Source organism: Anomalospiza imberbis, chromosome 5 (genome assembly GCF_031753505.1).
Source record: "Anomalospiza imberbis isolate Cuckoo-Finch-1a 21T00152 chromosome 5, ASM3175350v1, whole genome shotgun sequence".
NCBI classification, from domain to species: Eukaryota; Metazoa; Chordata; class Aves; order Passeriformes; family Viduidae; genus Anomalospiza; species Anomalospiza imberbis.
Window position 1 is genome coordinate 47694483 of NC_089685.1, and position 16454 is coordinate 47710936.

General features: G+C 39.8%; 1 protein-coding gene and 1 long non-coding RNA gene across 4 annotated transcripts in view; both read right to left on the reverse strand.

The window, feature by feature from the left end:
- Nucleotides 1–16454, reverse strand: part of SOX5 (SRY-box transcription factor 5) — a 608493-nt gene that overhangs the window by 535565 nt on the left and 56474 nt on the right. The gene's annotated exons all lie outside the window — the stretch shown is intronic.
- LOC137475009 (uncharacterized) lies at nucleotides 6495–8049 on the reverse strand. Its single transcript, XR_010999629.1, has 2 exons — nucleotides 7550–8049; nucleotides 6495–7230 (listed from the first exon to the last, which is right to left on the reverse strand). It is a non-coding gene; the product is annotated as an uncharacterized lncRNA (long non-coding RNA).

The following is a 16454-nucleotide window of genomic DNA, read 5'->3' on the forward strand; positions in this document are numbered from 1 at the left end:
GGCCTTGCCATTAAAAATGCTTCAATAACTCTGTAAAGTAGAACTATTTCAGCTTTGAGAGGTATTAATTTGTATCCATTTGCAGAATAATATTATTTAATTTACCTATCTTCTTGTGGACTCCTGCTACTGATACTCACCTAAGGTCCTCAGACACTGTTTCAGCTTAAGGTAAACCAGAATTGAACTGATTACAACCAGATTTCAGAAATACTTTGCTGTTATTACCTTATACTCAGTCCCTGTGGATCCATATAGGATGTTTATGGTGTCTTAATACCTTAAAAATGTTCTAAAGCCCTAGACAAATATTGTTTTAATATGTTGCACCTTAAAGGTAGATACAAGGAAGAGTAAAATCTTGGAGATGCTTCTGGTGGGAGCACTGTGCAAAAGATGAGTGGCTCTTTGTTAACAGGGACCACCCAGCAAACTCAGTGATAAGCAGCCAGCAATACTGCACCTCTGAGTCTTGGAAATACTACTTTTCAGTTTGCTTTGGTTTTTGGATCAAGTTATTTTCATAAATAAGAATAAATTATCATATTTAAAGTAAGTATTACATTAACCCCTTTTAATCCCCTAGGGACCTAAGAAGCCTTAAAGAGCAGAAGAACTGTAAAAAGTATTTTACTTTCATGTTTCTAATCATTATTGTCTTTCTTGCTTCTAATATTAAACCAATTTTTCCTCATCGTTTCTTGAGAACTCAGACCAAAACGTCTGCAGACCAAAATCCTTGTGTGACCCAGAAGCATCAGTACTTGCCAAAAATATAATGACATGTTAACCTATTAATGCAAACCTGATGCTTTACCTACTTTTCACTAAATCACACCAAAATGGTCCATTGTGGCAATCTCATTGAACATGTTGCAAACTTCCTTTAGTAGAGAAACTCAAAAGAACAAAACCTTCAATTAATTAAGTATTAACTAATCAGATTGTTAAGTATTCTAATCAGATTGTTGTTAAGTATTATCTAATCAGATTGTTTGCACTACTTAAAATAGTTATTGGATCTGCAAGGCACTTTTTTTCCCTTATTTTTAATTATTACTTTTTCTTTTCCATAGATAATACAGGGTCTAGTTGACTTCCAAGTCTTCTGAGTGACTCAGTAGAATACTGGTTTAGTAAATGTGAGGATTGAAAAATCTGGCCCTAAGTGTCCATCCTAGTACTTCTCCCACAATGTATCAAGCTTTCTCTGCTTTGAAATAATGTCAGAGCTGAGCTTTTAATGCATGGCCTTGGCTTGATTTATGAGTACATTTAAGGAATGTGAGGTCACTCAAGCTAGCAAACCAGCTGGCCTCCATGAGGCAGAGTGCAACAAAAACTTTAGGGAAAAAAGTCCCCCTGGACTTGCTTCAAACAATGTATAAAATAAATTGAATTTTACTTTAAAACACATATATAAAACTGTACCATCATGTTTAAAAATGCAAACATGGTAGCCACAGATGCACCGGAGAAAATGGGATTTTTTCCTGTTTTGTCCTTACACAGCAGTACCCAGAGTCATGGCTACTTTATTACCTCTAAAAAAAAAAAATCTAAGGGAAAGAGACTCCCTTTAAACTAAAAATGATTAAAACGCAGTCTGTTCTGTGATACAACATCACCTGGAACAGAGGACAGAAAGCCTTTCCAATAAAATACAACACACCAAGTTGTTAGTGCTGCTGCCTGCAAGGCTTCAGTCAGGTGAATATTGTAGGGACACTGAAGGGACAACGATGCCACCGGCTCCAATGCGTCATCTCACTGGCAGCTTGGGAAAAACCAGGGTTAATCTAGAAAGACCACAGAGCAGACTAGAGGAAGTCAATATTTATGGGCTCCTCTGCACCCAGTGAAGAAAAGGAGACACAGTATGAAGACAACATCAGTTTTCTACCTTCTTCAATTTACAGGTTTACTCGAAGTATCCCAGTCAAGTGCAGAAACCTTACGGTAAATCTGCCTTAGTTTTTGCAACACCCTCCTAAGACAAGAGTCAGAGTCTGCCAGTTTCCTGATAAATCAGCCATACGTGGTCAGCCACTCTAGAGCAATACATTGCCATTCAGGGAGACAGCAGAGGAGGTCTAGACAACCCTGCTTCTCAAGGGACAAAGCACTGCAAAGAACATACATATTTACATAGACCTAGTGTTGTCAAATATTGTGATTTTGCCATGAGATTCATAGCAGGCACTTCTCTTACAGTTCTGCTCTGCTTATTGGAGAATATCAGCTCCAATTTAACAAAGAAATGGAGCTACAAGCTGTGATGCTTAAAAAAACCCACCCTTGAAAGTGTGAACCCTGACAACTTCAATGCAAGAAAAACATAGAAGGGGACTGGGGATTTTTTTTCATCTTACAATTGCTAAATGATTTTGTGGCCTGCTTCAACTGGTAATATTCACACAGATGGGTTAAATGTCATTTTGCACTCTGAATTAACTTCCCTAAAATCTGTTCTCCAAGCCTTGTCACTCACCTGAGTAATCCTCCTGGTTTTAAATGGGCCTCCATAAGTGACCAGACTAGTTTACTTGTGCACGCTGCTGAGCGTTACGTAGGAGGTGCCGATACTCCCACATCCCTTTAAAAAGAAGATTAGGCACTAAGATAAGTGAAAACTTCTGTTCAAATTGGCTCAAATCCTTCTCGTATTTAAATTGGTGGCAGAACTCCCACTTACTTCAAAGGTCCAGGACAGGCACACTGTATTAATTAGGACAGTACAAAAACTCTCATTACAAAACCGAGGCGTGTGGCGCTCACCTGATTTAAAACAAAAAAAAAAACCCAGCCTTGGATTTGCATCTCTGAGAACACTGGGCACTATGACTTGGGTACAGAAGTCCCAGGCATTTTGGATTTTGAACCAAAACGATGTAAGAATGAGATTATGAGTTTATTCACTACTCATTTTTTATAAGCTTGAAAGTAAGGCCCTTTTACAGCAGGTCTAAATTTGTTGGATTTCATGTAAATGAGAACAAAACGTGACCAAACAGTAGGTCATACTTGCCACGGCTCTCCTTACACTGAAGCGGGCCTGCAGCTTTTTAATTTTAAAGGAACTTAGGCCTTTGCACCACTCTCTGCAAAAGGAAGGAGCCCCCTTAGGCAGGATGTGAGCTGAAATTCCAGTGTTGCCACATGAGGCTCTTCTGACAGCAAATCCCTGGTGTGGGGCAAGTGCAATTCATTTATCCCCCTGCCTCATTCCCACATCAGGCTGGTCCATCTGAAAACATCCTCTCTGCCCCACCAGTTGAAACCTGAGAACTGCACTTGGCAGGGCAGCAGCAGTGCTTGCTCAGCCCTGACAGTGCAGGGGCTCAGACCCATCTGCTGCTCCCCAGACCAAGGGGTGGCACATCCAGTTCAGCCTCTTGCTGAAGAGATCGGGGAGCAAGCAGGCTAATGTCAGGCTGAATATTTTTAATATTTATAATGAATAAAATTATATGCTTGGAATGCAGCATTCGGCGTAACAGCATTAAAAGCTAAATTTTTATTTGGATTATATTCATGGTAATAATAAGGAATGTAGGGGTTTTTTGTGACATAAAGGTTAAAGAGTCTGTAACCTCTAATTTGACAGGAACTCTATTATCACTCTCTGGAAAATTAGACAAGATAGAATATTAAGACATCCAAAAACTGACACAAATAGAAAACTAGGTCTCTCACTTGCTCCTCTTTCTTTAAACAAGGAAGATGATTATATGCTGTTTGACATTCCATTTTCAGGGCAACTAAAGAGATGCCGGGAGTCACACTTCATTTATTCTTCCAAATGCCACCACTGAAAAAAAAAAAGTGTTGGTATTTGAAGGCACCATACTCCCACAAACAGTGGCCAGAATTAACCTTGTCTTCCTGATGGATTCATTTGTGAAGTCCCTCAGTTTAGTTTCTCAAGATGAAATTAAAAATATCCTCATGGCTGAGTGTAAGCACTTAAGCACACACACTGCATGGTGGGCCAAAACTCCCCAGGGTGTAGCCTCGCTGAACTCATTGTATTAGACAAGTCAAGGGGAAATATGTTCTTGTAGAGATTTCCAGCCTCAAGATATTTGGATTTGCTTAAGGTTAGCATCTGAACTTTTACATAACTATTCTGGCTGAACCTCACAAAATTTTGAGGTTCACAACCAGCTCTGGAAACTAAGAGCAAAAAAAAAATTACTTTTACAACTCTTTCATGATTCCCAGTAAGATGTTTTGCTTTACAGTGTGAATAAAACAATGTTGTTTTATATCTTGTCATCCCAGTGAACAAAGGCATAATGTTGCACATATTTCTGTAAACAAACAAACAACCCTCCCCTCCATGTTTTTGTTGGAATTTTATCAAACTAAAATAGGCAAAAATAAAGTTCAATTTTTGAAAATCTACTCAAAGCTGACACAAAAAAATTAGAATCATTAGTGAGTTTTTTAGTCTGTTCTTACTCAGGCAAAAGTCCCATTGAAATGAAGCCAATATTACTTCAAAATCTGAATACTGTTTCATTCAGCTTTTCAGCACCAAGATGAAGCTTTAGTTACAACCATCTGTCATGGGTATAATCTCATAGCACTGATAACCATTTCCCTTAAATATAACCTTTCATCATAAACTCTTTATCTACCTCTGGGGTATATACAAAGCTCAAAAATACAAACAAAAAAAATCACTATTTTCACTATTATTCTACATGAACAATAATAATACCTTGCAGTGTAATAAAAATGCATCCCAGATAGCTTATCTAGGCTGAAACACACACTACAAGACAGTATCTTGAAGACAGAGATTAAGACTTGTTTTGGCACATCCTGAAAGAACGCATGAACCAGAGGGATGGTGGAGAAGAAGACAATGTTGTATTTTTAGATTTCAACACATTGTGAGGTTTCTCAAATGGCAGTTCCTCCATTGCTTTTAAAAATCCACTATGTATGCATATTTGACTATTAATAAGATGAAGTTTCCAATGTACTTTCAATGGGAAAAAAAATCAGACATGGAAAAGCATTGTTAGAATTGTGCCCAGTAATCATCCTTGAGAGCTTGCATTCCTCAATATCCAAGTATTTCACACCGTTCTTGTTAATGGGTGACAAAAAGCTCAGAACTCTGGACAAAACAGAGAAATGGGGGTTGATGGGGACTGAAATGAGGGAACAGCACAGGCACTGATCCGTGTGTCATCGCAGTTGCGGCTGCATTTCTAACTGGGCTACTGAGACAATTCTTTCTCTCAGACCAAGTAGTGGGTCATGCCAAACTCAACTATCCAAATGCCTGTGCAGTTCAGGGTGGGCACAGAGACATTTATTTGCCCTCTGACCTGTCTGGCTGGAATCCATCCTGGTCACATTAGCAGGATGCCCTGTCCACCTGCAGTGCTGGGACCCAGTAATTTAGTTTGTTACTTCCAGGCTAGTCTGAACACGCCCTTCCCTGCAGACATGCCCCTCACAGAAAAACAACCGGTCAAGGTTGAAAGAGAAATTTCAAGTGGTGTTATATTAAGTGCTATATTGATTGGTCGTTTTTATTTTCACACATAAAATCCTAAATAATGTATTATCTTTCAGCATACTAAAATCTAAAAGTCATCACCAACTGCCCAGAACAAAAGAGTAGTTCGGGGGACAAAAGAGCAGGACAAAAGAGTAGTTCGGGGGAAAGAAGACTCTTGATTTTTGACATGTCCATAATTTTTGACTCAAAACTGATTTTTTTTTATTTTTTACATCTGTCATGATTTTTGGAGATGTGGAATGAGTATATTGTTAATGATAACTTTTGGAACCTAAAGGCTTGGTTTTCATCTTCAGAGACAGCACAATACTAAGAGGTTGGTTTGGGATTTTTTGCATGGATCATCATTTAGAAACAGGTACTTCCAACTCTTCAAGATAAGCAGCTGCAAAAACACAATGCTTTAATTTTAGGAGTCCGTATCAGACATCACACACTTCCCAAGGATTCTGGGAAGTGTAGTCTCCTAGCTTAGTTTTTCTCCTAAAGTATAATAAATTTAAGACAAACCATCCAGGTATTTTTGTTGGTAAACATGAGGCAAATATTGCCCCCTGAAATTATTTTCACAACTGAAGGAAAGGAAACCAAGTGAGCCTATTCCTCTGGTGTAAACAGATTAACCCCTTGTTTAAAGGGGTGAAGTCATCTCTCCCTTTTGCTCAAATATATAAAACAACATATCTATTTCCAGGATACTGGGTAACATCTCCAGGGCTGGCTATCAGCTGGTTAATTGTAAGCCAGTTTTAAGTCAGGCATAGGGAGAGGGGAAATTTGGTCAGCACCAAGAAGAGGGCAGGAGGAGAAAATAGGTCAGATAGCTTACAAATATGCCAGGAACAGAGACTAATAGTTCTACTTTTTATTCTATAATAAAATTAATGTTGCCCCAGCAGCATGCTGTTTGGTACATCCATATAATCTATTAAACAAACAAGAAGACAAAGGATTAGCTGAAGATAGTACTCCTGTGTATTTGTGAACTAGTTTCTTGTAATTAACAAAATTGATGGTAAATATAATTTTGTTTTTATTTTCTCTTCATTTTCACATACAAACATGCAATATTATATATCAACTAGAATAAAAATCTGCTAAACTGATTATGAAGCTACAAATCTGATTTATTGATGTGTTTAGTAACAGCATTTTCCTTTTTGCTGGTTCCTTCACATATAAAAAGGAAAGGGCAAAACAGGAAGAGATATGCACAATTTCACCCACCAGAATTTCACATTAAACCCCACAATGTGCACACAGCAAAGCAAACAGTGCAAAAAACATGAAAGAGGAGAAAACGCTGGACAATTCTGAACAAAAGCAATCTCACGTACAAAGACTTGAGATCTTTTTAAGATCTTGGCAAGCAGGGAGGGAAATAAATGCTTCAAAACAGGGGCAAAGTGAAGAGGGTTCTTTATAAACACTGACTCGAAGCCTTCAGACATTAAAGACTCACATTGTAGACCAACGCCATGAACTCCCCCAAACCTCATCTCCCCAAATGCTTGAATTAATTTTTCTCTTGTCACTGGGAATTAAGTTTACTTGGTCAATCAAAACTGTCTGATTCTCTGCAAGAATGTTCAGCCTTCAGTACAGTTTGTAAGCAGCTCTGCAGAACAGGCCCTTTGAAAGCATAAAAGAAGACAGGGGTAAATGGCACTACTGCAGCAGGAAAAGTCCTGCAGAGAGGAAATCCAACAAAAAATGCATTATGCTATTAACAATAAGAAAACAGCTCTATGATTTCCTCTTATTTCTAATATTTATATTGGCTTGGTGCCACAAAAAACCCAGTAAATCCTCCTGTATCTCAAAATCTGAATGGAGTTTATAGACAAAATTTAAAACCACAGGTAAAATATTTTTTTCTCTAAAAACACTAGTGCTGGAATTTGAAAATTCTCTTTTCCCTTATTTGCCTCACAGGCATACTGGACAAGTGTGTTCAGTTTAAGATTCCCAAATTTATCATATCTGCTGCAATGACAGCATACTCACATGATGACAGTAGCTAAGATATATCAGTGCTGATTCATATCTGCATGAAACTCTCTCTTCAGTTCATAAAATTCTTCTGATCTTTTTGCTAAGTTTGAGGTCTGCTGGAAATCTAAAAGCTCAAAGTGAAAAACAGCCTGTGTCTATTCTGGGGCTGAGCTGGAAGAAAAAACTGAGTTCCACAGCTTTCCCCCCTAAACAGTAACACATTCAGTTTTATTTATAACTCTCACCTATTTTGGAAATTTTTGTGAACCTGGCCTGACATTCAAACTGGAAATTCAGCTTAAAACTAGGGAAGGCTTCTCACCTTTTATGCCTCCAAACAATTGCTTTGAGAAGGTTAATAAACAACAAAGGCATTAATAGCATACCACGACATGACCTATGAATGCCACAATATGATTATTACATTCTAAAAACCAGGAGTAAACAACCAAAATCTACTATGGACTGTTCCTGTTAAGCAGCAAACAGAAGAAGGAAAAGACAGGGTCTATATGCTGGAGATTTTATAAAATGTTCTGAAAACTGCAGTGTGACTTTGGCATGGGTGACACCAAGTTGCAAATGTTTGCGAGGAGGTCCCATCAGACCTTGGAGCTAATGATCCTCTTTCACATCTGTCTGCTTCTTCCTTTTAATCTTCCTTTTCTGTTGTTTTTGCTTGAGAGAAAACAACAAGGCATGATGCTGTGGGAGAGATGCCAATACTCAGCTCCTGCTGACAAGTGGAAAAAAAAAAAAAAGTGTTGGAGCTGGAGCTGCTGAATCCTGCTCACTTTGTGCAGAGGAATTAAACAGCATCTCCCTTCCCTGCCTAAATAGGGCAAATGTGGTTACCTGGGTGAGAGAACGTCTTCCACGGAGGGTGTGGAGTAAAATGACGTGTGTTTGAGGCAGAAAGGGAGGTGTCAATCAAACTCTGTGGCTGCCCTAAGCAGCCCCCAGGTGAGACGGGGATTGCCCTGCTCTGGGTGGAGTGTCCCTCCATACCTGCCCAACAAGGAGCTGCAGCAGCTCCTCCATGGTGGGACACCTCCAGTGCTCAGACCATGAGCCACAGGCACACTGCTGATGACAGAAGGAGCAACTGGGTATGGACAAAAACCAAACAAAAAATCATTTTGTCTCATTTTTGAGCAACGATTCATGATACAGTATCAAATGGAATTTTCAGAATTCAGCTTTTAACTTTCTCCACCTGCTTTAGGTTTTGAATACAGCATTTTTAACTGAGAGGATGACACAGGAGACATCTGAACAAAGCTATTTGCTGTTCTGTCTCCATCACAGGGTGTGGCTGGGAGTTTGGAAAATGGGATCTCTACTGCATGGCACAACTGCCACGAAGAACAAGCACCACATTCAGTCTTAAACACTATTTTTTTAAAAAGAACCTCTTCATAAATTGTAACAAAAATTAGCAGTCCTGGCATCAATCATGTACTCTGAAGGCCTCAAATTGTTTTTACAAAGGAAACCAAGCACCATGATCCATATAAAAAACGTAGAATGCACAGAGAAGTCAAATATTTTCTCCTAATCTGATGTTTTTTTCCATGGTCCCACAGTTTCTTCTCCAAACACTAACTCAGAGTGTAAGCAATCATGAATTTGGGAGTTTTTGAAACATTACTGTAGAAGAACTCATCTTCTGTGGAAGTCCACAGCATCTGCCTTTACATTCTGAGAATATTACCATTATTCTGTTCCAAAGGGGAACTGACCACCTTTCTCTGAAGTTGGATCCTTTCCAAGCAGTGAAAAGCAGCAAAAGTGGTTGTGATGCCTAGTCAGAAACAGACACACACACAGAGAGAGCTCAGAACTAACATTTTCTTTTACAAATCCAGGCTAAGACAATAGACTACATCCAAAGCCATGAGCAGCATCCTAATTTTTGGGGCACCTCCGTGGGCCAGCGTCCAGGCTCAAGCACTGCCAAGCTCCTCCTACCCCTCCACAGGCATGGTGACAATTTGCATGGATAAGCAAAAGCATTCAGCAGCTGCTGGATTTCACATCCAGCTTTTCCACTTCCCCCCAGTCCCAAGGCAAGGCCAGAGCAGAAAAGCTCTGTCAGACAGCACCATACCACAGGCCACCAGCTGGGCTGCTCACAGTTACTCCAGCTTCAGGAGGGGCTTTTCATCTTACTGCTTATGTAGAAAGTTACATCCTTCTCTCTCTCTTTTCCTTCTTTCTCCCACCAGTTATTCGTGTAAGTTTTTGGAAGCAAACAGGAAAGGAGGCAGTACTTGCAGGAAGGGCACCTAGCATGGAGATTTTGTCCTCTCTCTGACAGTCATCCCAGCAGCAGCTGATAACAGAGCCACAGCTCCCAGCCAGGCTCTCACCTGGACTGCCAGGGAGCTCCAATGCTGACAGCTGAAGTCACACCCCTCCTGTGTGACACACAGGGACACAGCAGGAAGGATTTTCCCTCTGAAGACCTTTCCCCAGCTCAAGCCCTCTCCACTAAGCCACACAGTGGGAGCAAAGATCTATCCCAGGGATTTGCACCCTTCCACACCTGGCCCTGACCATGCACCACGGGATGATGTCTCTGATACCAGAGATGTGTCACAGAGATGGGAGCAGAAATCAGAAAAAAAAGTTGAATACATCCCTTCTTTCTCATACATGTGCAATTTATTTCTCCATCCTGCAGCCAATATACAGGCTCCAGAACTGCAGTTTTCTTCACCCCAGTTCAGCACTCCTTTCCAAAAAGAAAGAGGCTTAATTCAAAGCGCAGTTCAGTCAAGAAAGAAAAACAACCCTTCAGTTGTAAACATTTTCAAGCCATATGTAGTACTTTGGGGTTTGAGTTTCTCCTTGCATCGTTTACCCTGTGCCTGGTCAAACATTTTTTCTCCCTTGACTTTTCCAGGCCTCTTCCTCATCAGCCCACCAGTTTGTACTCCCATGCCTGTTTTAATGAGCCTTCCTTACATCCCTTCCTTCCGACCAGGCTGTGTTAATATTTCTGGTTTATTAATTTCTTTTTAAATTCTAAGCAACTAAAACTTATAAAGCAATTATTTGCAGACTAGTAAGAAGAAACAAAGTTTTCAAAATGAGCAACTGATCTATTTAACAAATAACAAAACAACACGTAACTGTAAGACTTACCTTAAGTTTTGACCAAGCTATGCAGCAGAAATTGTAACTTCAGTTATCATGCAATATGCAAATTTCAAGATGATATTTTAGCTGATGTTTAGATGAAGCATGTGGCAGAAAACCTGGCTCACAGCAAAAAGCCAGCTTGCCAGGAAAGGTTCTGTGCCTGCTAATAGAGAGAAGCAGACAAAAGAGGTTCTGCAAAACCTAAATGAGCAAACCTAATTTATCCAAGTCCTTGACAGCCCACACAGAACAAAGCAGAGGTCTTAGGGCAGCAAGAGGGGCAAGTCTTTACAAATGCAGCACAATTTTTTGCACCTTTGCATTCTGCTGATGGGCTGTATTGCTTACAAAGGTTGAATGCTTTTGACTAGGAATGAAGAATACCCCAGTAGTGATTTTAATTTGTTTGCCATTAATAAAGCTGCTTAAAGCAATCCTTGCTTCTGCCTGATTCTCCTTTGGGGCCTCCCATCCGAACATGCTGCCATTCTCTGTTTTACACCTGTTGCATAAAATCTGCAAATACCAAACTAACTAGAAAGAGCCTGGGCAAAAGGGTACTCCACACACAGCTCCAGTGACTCCCTGCTTCATGGAAGCTGGCAGGCACTTACCCTAGGGACAACAGAGATTTTGAAAAAGGAGGTGGCTGTCCTCCTTCCAATATGGTGGCTAGTGTTGGATAATTGAATAAAACATATTTATCTGGGGGGTTGAGCATATGTCAGGAAAAAAAAGAGAGAAAGATTCCATTTTTTAAAGTGCTGTAAAATTGTCTGAGGAAGCTGTAGATTAGCATCACTTCAAACTGTTGTTGCATTAGTTTTGCTTTTACTGTGGAACACCATGGGGTAAAACCTTAGTCTTCATCTGACAAAAAACAAACCAAAACAAACCTACACTGGTATCAGAATAGGATGGGGGGAGAAAAATGACAGCCACTGGCCTGCCCTTTAACCTTCCTAACAGAGCTGGTGGCCACAATGAAGCTTAATCAATGCAATGGAAGTGACATTTCACAGTCAAATCAAATTAAATGGAAATGAAAGGAAAATCTGAGGTCCAACCTAAAGGCTGTTCCCTCTTGCACCGAGGTCATTGCCATGGCAACTAAATGCTACAAATGCGTAGAGTAAATCCTTAACAAATCTGTAGAAAGCATGTCCAATTGAATATGATCGTTTCTGTCACTGTACTTTGTACCTTTCAAAAGAAAGGGAGACAATAAAACAAAGCACATCTTCAAGCCCATGTAGCAGAAAAGAAGTTCTGCCAGCAAGTACAGGGCGCAGCAGTGCACTTAATCATCTTCTTATGCTTGGACATGGAGAAACCCAGCAGCTTTACTGCAAAACAGCAAGTGGGGAGCTATGGACAGAGACCATATTAAGTGGATTAGGGCATGGTGTGTTACATTTTTCAGTCTTGCTTCCAGTGGAGAGCTGATGACTGAAAACCTTCTTGTGTCATTGCAAACACATTTCATCGTGGCTTGGAGCAGTTCCTACTGCAGAGTGCCCACGGCTTCCCCCACCCCAGGCAGCTCCAGCACGCACCTCCCTCCCCCTTCTGCTTTCTCAGAGGCCTTGGGGTGCTGAAGGGCTGGTGAAAAAAAGCAGCATCAGGGATGCTCCCACCTTTCTGCTTGCAGCCCTTTCTCAGTCCAGCTCCAAGGTAAGGGGCCGGGGCAGCTGCCCCTGAGCTGCCCACGGAACCCTGCGGGCACAAAGGTTGCTGGAAAAGGGACACGAGCCCATGGCACCCCCTCCACACTCCAGCATCACGGGCAGCCCTCAGCCTTGTTCTCTGTGCGTCAGCTCTGACTGACACGTGGGCAAACCCCACACCTCTCCGTGCCCCTGTGGAGAATTAAAGGTAATTACCAATTCCTGCTGCCACTCAAGGAGTACATTTCACTCCTCAGCCTAACAGCTTCTGACAACGAAGGGCAATTTAGGAACCACATCAAAACACAACAGTCACACGCTCACTCCGCTATTTCATTTCAACATTTCCACCTGTGTAAGCAAAGAGATGAGGAGCGGGAAAGGCACTGCTCAGGGTATGGGATTTTTCCTTTCCTTACAAGGTGTGGAGGACTTTTCACATTGAGCTGTGACCTTCCCCAAACTTGCCATTTATCTGAGCTGCAGGAGGAGGCACCCATCATCATCTCCTTGCAGACAGGGAGGTTCTGACTCCGCTGTGCTGGTGCAGTCACTGTGCATTACGGAAGAGCTCCAGAGACGCCGTGCCCTGGGCCAGCAGGCCTGGGAGCGCGGCAAATCTGATCCGAGGTGACATCTCCTACTCAAACACGGACAGCCCCGGGACGGTACACACCTTCCTGCATGAATAGAAATACACACTAATGAACTAATTTCTGGGGGGAAATTGTTACTTCCTGAGTGGGTGGGGGAGGAGACTGCCCTGACACTTCAGCCAGAAAAGGATTCTGGTTTTCTTGCCATCCTCTGCTGTTTTTCTCAGCTTTTACAAACAGTGCTACAAGCAGTGCTGCTCACCTGCCTACAAATCCTGTATTACCTTGCAGCACCTGAGCTCACAGCTCTCCAGAAAGGAGCCCCATCGCTCCTAACACCACCATACCACATGGCCAGACAGCCGCCTTGGTTTTCAGACAGGGGGCTTGTTCTGAAATGGGTCAGTGGAACCAATCAGATAAATTTCTCTAACAACAAAGAGCTCACTAGGACTTCCAGCTCCTTGGAATAAGGCTAAATCATCCATCTTCAGCCCAGACCATGGACTTAAGATGTCTGCGTGTTGCATCCCATGCCGTGTACATGGAATCACACACGCTCTTCTTCAAGGGAATAACACAGAGTACCCACATGCCCCACCACGCTCATATTATACATAAGGAAATAAATTTACTCCAAATGAATCCTGTGATTATATTCACTCACTATTGCTGGATATTCGAATTTAGATCAGCCAAGGCCTCTTTATCACACATAACAGTGATATTTACAGGTCATTTCACATTTCTTTTACCCTTTGAGTGCTGCTGGATGCTTGTGGTCATTTATTCATGCTCACATGAGTTGTAAACGCACTCAAAAAATTTGGCTAGGAGACCAGGCAAGATGGTTATGCTGGAAGAACAGAAGTGACAATTTGCTGTAAAATCTACGTAAGCTCTGACTCAGAGGCACAAAATACCAAGGAAAATTGCCTTTATATCACCACGATTGTGTTTTTTCTTGAGCTTCCATGGAAAAATAAACTGAAAAAATACTTCAGAGGACCAGGTAGATCAAGAAAGGAGTAAATGAATGTGTGGAGATGGGAGATACAAGGGCAAAGCTGCAGACACAAGCACTTGGTGCTGAAACCAGTGTTTTCCCCACACGAGTGGTTTCTCAAACTTGTCAGTAGAAATTCTTAACACCAACACTAAATTTCAGAGGGTTTTTAATCCAGAAACCTACTTACTCTCCTAGCAAGTGCCTGTGAGATGCAGCTGGACTGGCAGTCAGGTGAACACCATCACTCAGGTCCCACCCGAACATTTTACCAGAGTAAAATACCAGAGTTAATGGTCAATATAAATGACAGAGTAATTTACAGTGGAAATAACTATTTGCAAGTTTTTTTTTAGTCGATGTGGGTTTTCTATTAGTGAACAAAAGATTAAGAAAGGGTATATACAGTTAAACAAAATAAGTAATTCTGGAAAGAATGGGAGTTAAGCATTGTGGTCCATTTCCTCCTTAATTCAAGAACAAAGAATTGTTCAATAAAAAAACAAGGAAGATATTTTGATAAAGTAGGATTATTAGGCACTACTTGCAAATAACTTGTGGATCTTCCTAATACAACTACTCTGATTAAAAAAAATAAAGTAACAAATCAAGCTCTCAGATGAATTACTGAAGTTTGAAGATAAATGAGATGTGCTTTCTGTCTATTTTCTCCTTTTTGCCTCAGAACATGAAGTGTTTACTCAGCAGATGGTTTGTCAGGAGAAGTCTGTCCAGAGTACAATGACCACTGTAAAATCCAGTGTTAGGTCCTTAATCCTTGCTTTGGTTTAAAGCAAATGGAGAGGCTCTGACACAGAATGGAACATTACAGAACAGACACAGGGGGAAAAGAGCAAGGAAAAGTGAAAAATTCTGAATACAGAAAGAGATTAAATGCTGGGAAGAGACCCCTAACTCATGTCTTACCAACACTCCTTGCACCCACTTGTTCTTACTAAGAAAGCAGCAAAGGCCTGTGGGACTAACTAACAGCTAGGGAATGATCTACTCAGAGCTTCAGGATCACATGAAAGAATTATTTTTAAAAAGCTCACCTTTATTACAGAATTCAGTGTTAATAACAAATACAACTTTTTAAAAATTGTAAGTTTAAAATTATAACTTTTAAAAAAAGTCCTGTATTCCTACATAAATGTCTGTGATATCTTCCCTAGTATGTCTTGGTCTAATTCACCCTCTTAAAAGAAAGGAGTGTCATAAAAAGCAGAATCTGCAGTGTGACAGACAATGACAAGCAAATAGGGATTTTGAAACATTTTTTATGTATTTTTTTCAGTACTGTTTGATACATATTTTCTCATGTTATTTCTTTTATATTATTTTTGAGAGCTAACAACTGCTTTTAATAAGCAACTGTTATTGCAAACATATAATTATACTAGGCCACAATCCAACAAAGCACTTAAAAGCACAGATTAAAGACACTGAAAACAATGGGATTATTTATGTGCTTAAGGTTAAGCATCTGCTGAAGGACTCGGATGGATCAAAGCCCCATTTCTATTACATCTACAGACAAAATATTATATATGTTAATTAAACGTAAAATATATGTAAATTAACCAGCACATGAAAAATAGCACTTGCATAAATGTTTTTAACCCTATATAATTTGTAATCATAGAATATTTCAGTTAGTCAAGATGAAAAATAACTGCTAATATCAACCATTTTATCACAGTGACAAATTCCTGGAACTGAACAACTACAAAATAACTTGCCATGAGAGACTTCTCCTCATAAACCATCTGCTGAGTAAGTACTTCACTTTCTGAGGCAAAAAGGAGAAAATAAAGACAGAGAAAGCACATCTCATTTACCTTCAAACTTCAGTAATTAATCTAAGAGCTTGATTTGTTTGGGTGTTTTTGTTTTTTTTTTTTTTTTTTTTAAAATCAGAGTACTTGTGTTAGGAAGATCCACAAGTTATTTGCAGGTCGTGCCTAATAATCCTATTTTATCAAAATATCTTCCTTGGGTTTTTTTAAATTGAACAATTCTTTGTTCTTGAATTAAGGATGAAATGGACCACAATGCTTAACTCCCATTTTCTCCAGAATTATTTATTTTGTTTAACTGTATATACCCTTTCTTATACTTTCATTCACTAATAAAAAAAACCCATCTTGACTAAAAGAAACTTGCAAATAATTACTTCCACTGTAAATTACTATGTCTTTTATATGGACCATTTTAAACAAATAAAGCAATTTTTATGATATTTCAATTTGAAAAACGTAGAAAAGGTCTCTTGATAAAGTTGAAAGTTTTCCATTTTAAACATTAGCCTTAAAAAGCACTATTTGATATACAAAGACAAATTACCATCTGAAAATTACTTTCACTTGATGTTTCTTTTTAATTTTATATTGTTAAAATAAAAAAAGGCCTTTATATTATTTCAGTACAATGTTGTGACAGATGAAACCAGAAAAACTTTCTAAAAATGGTTCTCCACTGGAAAACCGAAACATATTTCA